This window comes from Buceros rhinoceros, unplaced genomic scaffold (genome assembly GCF_000710305.1).
Source record: "Buceros rhinoceros silvestris isolate BGI_N320 unplaced genomic scaffold, ASM71030v1 scaffold12339, whole genome shotgun sequence".
NCBI classification, from domain to species: domain Eukaryota; kingdom Metazoa; phylum Chordata; class Aves; order Bucerotiformes; family Bucerotidae; genus Buceros; species Buceros rhinoceros.
Window position 1 is genome coordinate 81,522 of NW_010432183.1, and position 7,433 is coordinate 88,954.

Consider the following 7,433-nt stretch of genomic DNA (forward strand, 5'->3'; position numbering starts at 1 on the left):
TATATCTTTATTGGTCTGTTCCTTGAATGCTGCAGAGGCTCATTTTCCTTGTCTAATGAAAAGCCAAGTGACGCTAATGAAACAGGTACTGTGTATGCCTCAACTTCAGGAGAGGAAACAGAACGTCGAGTAAAAACCTCTGTAAAGAGAATAGTCATGTGTAAATATATATATGAATCAAAAAAAAAAAAAAAGAGAAAAATAAACCCCAAACCAAGAATGTTATTTCTTTTTTTTTCCCTATTAATCAGATAAAGGCAAAGACCGTAAGAAACTCTGAAACAGAAATTTGTCAGTCTTTTAGGTGAGTTATGCTTCAGTTGGAGAAAATTGATTTTTTTTCCACAGGTTATTTATTTATATATATCACAGCTCTGAAACTTTTCCCCAGCCACTGCGATGTTACCTGAGGACCAAACATGAGGAGGTCCATTCTGAGTGGGCTCAGGTGGGCTGTGGGAGCCCCTCTCATTCGCTCTCCTCAGTCGTGGCGTATTGAACCGGTGCCCATCATTCTCATATTCTTACTTGCAAATGCACTTGCTTTTAACAAAAATGGTAATGAGGCAGCGGTTTTGCATACACGCGGAGTCCAGGCGGCTCTACAGAAAAGGAGAAGTTCACAGGCCTTCTGAAGGCAGCCGCTTCAGACCGGCGTCCGCTGAGGCTTCTGCTGCGTCTCTGTTCCTGCGTGTATGAACGTGCCATTCCCTGCGGGGAAACTCAGGAGGGGCCGAGGGCTCCTGCGAATGAAGACTTCTTTTAAGAATAAATTTTGGTGCAGTCTATTGAAGGCTTTGAAAATAAGCACTGAGACTTGACCTGACTTCAGGGAGGAGCAAGTAGAGCAGAGCAAATGCAGTTATATTATCTGGACACCTTGTCTTCTTGGAACATGTTGTCCTGAACTATACAATGGTTGCACTTAGACCTTCAAGCCCTTGTATCGTGGCTAGTATTTGTTCAGACTATAGGATATGGCAGACCAGATAAGGGTACTGTGAAGAAAGATCATAATCTACTGGAAAACTGGGTGCCCAGGGCACACTTCCTCTAGCTGACATTTAAGAATCTGAAAGAATGCATGCTCTGAAAGTCTCCTCAACCTGGCTAATCTGGGGATTAGTTTTACTGTAAAAGAATTTTAGAATTTGCTGAGTTCTTCAGAACTTTTTTCTCTACCCTGATTCATTTGGTTTTGATTCATTCCTTATGTGTATCATGGGGATTGATGGCTCTTAGCAGTCCACGCAAAACCTGCAGGACTTTACAGGTGCATACATATCTCTAAACAAAACAGAAAATTGTACTGGAAAAGACTGGTGAAGCTCAACAGCCAGCAAGCACCCGAGTTCAAACTCCTTACAGTCTCATATCTGCAAACCGTGTACATGAATTATGGTAAATTCTTTCATCCACGTGATCCACGACGGTTTTTCCTCATCCGGGGAGCGGTCCACGTGCCATTCAATGCTTAACGTCCAAAAGCTGCACTGAGCACAAACGTGCTCATTTTCCATGGTCTTTCCTCTCATTCTGATCTCTGTGCCTTCTTCGTAGATATTAATGAATTTATTTATGCAACATACCATCAAGGTAACAGGGTGGTGTCTCAGTTTTACAAGAAGGGAACAGAGGGGCTGAGACTAAACCCCTCATTTTTGGAGGCTCGTTTTCAAGACGAGGGTCTAGCTTTTCTGGGCATTCTGCTGCCTTTTATGTCTTCAGAGCACAGTTCATACCAAACTTTGGCAATTATAAGAGTTCGGTACTCCAGCTGTTCAGACTGAGCGCTCAGAAAACGAGACAGGAGCCATCACAGAGAAAAGTTTGCCCAAATGCTGTGATCAGCATCACATAGAAACGCTGTGATCTAGACAAAGGAAAAATTCAGAGCTCAAGACCATCGTCAAAGGACGTGATCAGGAAGAGAGCCTCTCTTCTGGAAATGCTCATCCTGTTTCACCCCGTACGGCCCTTTCTCAGCAGTCAGCCAGACGTGGGAGTCCTTTGCATAACTGTCCTCTTTGGGGTATTGGGTTTTTTTTTTTTTTTGACACTTTTTCAAGTAAGGAAAAAATAAAAAATACGTCCTTTTCTGCAATCACATCAGCCTTCCCTCGGAATCAGCAGGAGCTTTAGATTACAAAACACAATTGTCTTCATGCATTGGACTGCCAGCGTCATTTAGTAGCCCTAGACCGTGAATTTAAATGCAGACCTTGTTTCTTCCTCCTCCCCCATCCTCGTCTGCACTGGGTAGACCTCTTCATCTGATCCCGAGTCCACTAGCGAGCTCCAAAGTGTGCCAGCTGGCTGAATGAGATGTGAAATATAGTTGAAAAAAGGAGACAGTAGGAGCAACATCCTGGAGGGGCTGATTTTAAAAGTCGCTTCTGACAAGAAAGCTGCACCCGCTTTGATCCTTTCAGCACCTTGAGCGGGCAGCGGATTCTGCCGTTTGTTGTGGCAGCAGGAGCACAGCAGCTTATGTCAAGGACTGCAAGCCTGATTCCGTCATCATTGGTTTACGGGAGCTAATGAAATCTTCAGTAGCTGAACGCTAATGGCAACGCTGAGAACAAGGTAACGATCACGCTCTCGTCTCGCTCTACTGCTGGTGCCTCAATGGTTTTCCTGCTAAGCAAGCTGAGGACATGCTTGCAGTGGAGTGGCCGTTGCTGCTCAGCACGTGAGCTTCTTGGGCCCTCAAACTGCAGGAAAAAAAGAAGAAACTTCTCTTAATTTGCTATTCTGATATTTGGGTACCTCTCTTGACACTGACTCCAGTGTGTACACACGTAATGCCTGAGACTCCCTTCTCATCACCATCCTTTCTGATAACAATTCTTCCTTCATATTTCATTGTATTCCATGTCAGAACCTTGATTTACTTTGACCATACCCTCTTTGATGCTTGTGAGACTTGTCATTCATATGTTAATGCTGAGAAATGAAGCAGACACAAGAATTATGTACGTGCTTGGGTATGTGCCGGAGCGTGCTCTTTGCTTGCCCTGATAACATGTCCTCGTTTAGCTGGTGAATTGGCCTTACCCAGCCGCTTCTGGTGCCTCTTCTTCAATTCTTGCCTTGGAGTTGGCTTGAAGGAAGCATCTTTCTGCCTATAAACCCTCTTGATGTTTTCTAATCTATCCTGGAGCCCCCGATACTTGTGGTCCCTGTCCCCTCTGCTTTCTGCTTCCTTGCTTGGGACATATCTGATCTGTTCAACAGCTCGTCTGCGTTTTGCTGCGTGTATAACTTCATCTCAGACTTCTGCACAGACAACGTGAGTACATCCCGCTACTTTGAACCTCAGGCAGAATATCTCCATCCCTTTAAACACAGCCTGGAACGGCCCTTTTTGAGGCAGAAGAGCCGTCCTTGATTTTGATCTCTGAGCATTAGCTTTTTAACCGTATTGTTCAGGAGAGGGAGAGACAGCAGCGATACGAACAGCCAAAATAATCAGCATCAGTCCAGTAATGTGTGACAGCTCCTCTCTGTGATCTCTCGCTGCATTATGGGAGTAGGAACACACATTCATCCAGTGCACATATTGTGTATTAACTGAGGAGTTACTTTTTGAACAAAAACACCATTCCCAGTGTGCGTTTGCAACTCATTATATCTAGGAATGAAGCCACATACCCTGTTAGAGCTGCATCTGCTACAAAATACAACAGCTTGTCAGCTTTCTGATGGCTGTATGTACTTGTTTGGTGCTCTTCTGTCTGTGCTGGACTCCTCTTAGACTCCCAGCTTTGTCAGTTCCTCTGCGGGGTGGGAATTTTCTTTCTGCCCCTCCAGCTGGGACTTGCAAGGAAATCATATTAGACTGGGGAAAAAAAATAAGGTCCCCTAAAACCCTCCTGGATTTAGAAGGAGATGAGGTGATTAGTGCACAAGGGAGACTTTTCCTCACAGAGCGTGGGCTGTGCTGCAGTGTGGCTCCCACCCAGCACAAGTCAAGACAGAGGGGCAGGAACAAGCCATTTGCAGGGTGTGCACCCAGGACTGGGATCCTGGAAGAGCTCTGGGCTCTGTCAGTTCAGGTGTGACTAGAGTACAGCTCTAGTTCTTGAGACAATGCCTCCCAGAAGACAAGAAGTGATTGCTGATCCCCTCGCTAATGAATCACGTTATCAGTGAGGCTGGAAGACTTTCTAGTCCAGCCCCCCTGCTCAGAGTAGGGCCAACTAGACCAGGTCACTTAGGACATTTTCCAGTTGGGTTTTGGGTATCTCCAAGGATGGAGACTCCACAACTTGTCTGGATGACCTGTATTACTGTTTGACCACTTCTAAAAAAAAAAGAAAAATATTTAATTAATTTATAAAAAAATTTGTGCTCGTTGCCTCTTGTCTTTTCTCCGGGTATGACCGAGAAGGGTTTTTGTCCCCTGTTTGCAAGTACTGGAGGAGCTCAAACAATCAAACGATCAGGAATACATGATTTATCTAAAAAGGCGAATTTGTTTTCCATTTAGAGAATTACTCTATCAGCCAGCGTCAGCTCCTGGTATGTAGAACTGCAGATAACACTGGGGATCACCGGTGTTTTCTGACAGATGCCTGTTTTTCTTCAGTCACATTTATTAAATGCTCAACTGTTTTGATTAGTCTAAAAGAAATACAACAAGGAAATAAACTTTTCAAAATAGTTCCACACAGCGGGATGTTGTATAAAGCTGTCGGGAAGTGACATTGCGCTGATTTTTGCAGGAAGGCAAGCACAGGTTTTGATTTTGAAGGGGGATAGAATACAGAAGGATCAGAGATAGTATATCACTCTCCTCTGCAAACCTCCTCCCAGATTTCCAAGTCTCTCACAAAGCAAATGTCATTTTGAAGGTTCAAAATAGAAAAAACACTAAAAATCAGCGTTCTTCAAGAACGCTGCTTTGTTTTATTCCCATTTTCCAGTAGAAAGGATGTGTCTTGCGTATTAATTATGTATTATTTTAGGAAGGCAGAGGACTTCACGAGGCAGCTAGGAAGCAAACTCCAAAACAGCACCATGGGACAACCTCATTGGTTCCAGTGGCTGAAGATGTTGAAACTTCTGTCATAATGTGGCTGCACTGAAACATGTCGGGAAGATGAATAACGTTTGGAAGGAGATGTTCCTAAAGACAGCGTGGTGGCATACAATATTAAACCTGGCCTTTTTATTTTATAAATCGTGTCAAACATGTCAAAACCACATTTAATTACCGCTGGCAGAAAAACTTCACCTGCTCCTGCTCTGCTGGCTGACCCAATGTGGACTCTTGTTAAAAAATTATAAGCCTTGGAGTCAATTCCCTGGAGGGTCCCCAAAGCATTTCCTGGACAATACTGATGCAATAGTTTCCTATCCTGTTGATGGTTGTCCCAGCGCACCTCAGAACAAATGCTCCCATTCCCTGAAAGCCGCTCGAGTACCAGGATGCTGCTATAAATGGTTGAAATGTGATGCAGTTTCCCCTTCGACTTCCTGCAGCTTGGCCTAATGGGGATTAAGAGCCATTAAAGGCTCTTTGCAGCATATGCAGTTGCTATTGATCCGTTGTTTTAGCCAATGATCTGATTACAACTGTCTTCTCTTTCCAGTGCTTTCCTGGCAGAAGGAAACATGCAAACATGCTACGGAAGGGAAGGAAGGAAGGTACCAGACCTCTCTGGGTGTGCTAGGAGTTTGTTTAGTTGCTAAAATGAAAGACTCCTGTTGTCTTGGTCCACGAGTAAAAGTTTCTACCCACAATCCAACAGCCAATTTGGTGTAAAAACAGATATACGAGGAGAGCTCAGGGAGTTTGTCTTGCTGGAGCGTGACACAGTGGATTTTACGTTCCTCGCCGAACGGTGGCAGAGCTTAAGCAAGAGGAGTTTGGGAAGTGCTTTCCCCACCTTCACTGCTGCAAAGTTTGGGAAAACTTCTGAGAGGTGGGAGTGGCAGTTCCTGCCCCCTTGGACTGACAAAGTGGTCGAACTCTGCCTTCGCCTGTGCTGAGTCAGCATTCTAACCCCTGGACTTTTCACACTGGCAGGTGTCACCCTCTTCTACCGCTTCCTAAAAACACCCGGGAGTAACTTGTGCTGTATTGAACCCAGCTGGGTGCACATTAGGTGACTCCCAAGCTGGGCACTGGATTGACCCCTCTGAAAGGTGGTCTGGGCAGCAAATGCCAGCTTCCTGACTCCTTCGGGGCTGAGCCTTCCAGCAGCCCGCGGGCTGCTGGAGGCTGCGGAGGATGCACAAGGCAGAGACAAAATCAATGTACAGGCCTCCCATGAGCGAAGGCGAAGTTGAGCAGAGCCTTTCTGGAGAGCAATTATTCAGTGTCAGCACTCAGCCTCACTCAAATTCTGGGTTTGGTCCCTGGGTTCTTATAATATCGTGAACATTCGTCCTCCGAATGACTTTTCTGGCACGGCGAAGAGGGAAGGAAGGATGCTGAACTGAGGAGGTTGTTATAGGAAGCCTGAGTCAAAAGAAATTCCTGAATTTCTCTAGAAGTCTTCCTGAAGACTCTAGCAGTCCCTTGTGGTCTCAGCATTTGTTCTGCAGTATCGGGCTGCTCTCAGGGAAGAGATCCGGCTGCATTTGCCTGATTGTGACAGTCTTTTATGAAACAGTGGCGGAGTAGGGGTAGCATGCTGGCTCTCCCGTTCAAAGCAACAGGATTGCTGAGAAGTCACTATTTCAGGGTGTGAATAGGCACTGGATTCAGGAGAACAGATTTAGCAGCTCACACCTGGCATCCGAGATGTAGAGGGTTGGTTTGCTCTTTGTGACTGGGCAGGAAATACAACAGAGACATTTGCACCTTCCTCAGGGCATAGATGATTTTGGACAGTACTTCACCAGCAAAGCCACAGATTTGCTCAACTAGCAGGATGCGCTGCTCCTGAGCTGGGCCCTAGGAACCTCTCAGGAGATGGTGGAGAGTGGAAAGATGTGTAAGTACCGCCAGTAAAGTACCAGTACTTGTGAAAGTGCAGTACGGGTGGGTGTCCAAGGCAGAAATGAGATCTCTGCCTGCCAGTGAAAGGAAGTGTTAGCGATGGAACAAGAGTTAAGGGAAGCAGTGGGAGAGAGGTGTCCTCCTCTCGGCCACTGCAATGATTTCATCTTGGTCCCTAGAAAGGGCAGGGTGTGTTTTGCATTTCTCCTAATTTCATGATGAAGTACATCTATCCTGGAGCAGCCTGGCTCTCCACAAAGGACTGCAGAGTCCTCCACGCTCAGAGGCCAACGATCTGCTTCAGAAACCTAGACACAGGCAGAGAATTACGCTTGCCAGCCTTCGGAAGTCCCAGCATTTGCTGGCAGCTGAATGACTCCCTATAGCACTTCTTAGGTGTTCTTAGAGAGGACAAAAACTCAGGCAGAGCACAAATAAGCTATGGAGTTCAGTGGTACCCTGGGGAAGGAGGCTACCGCTC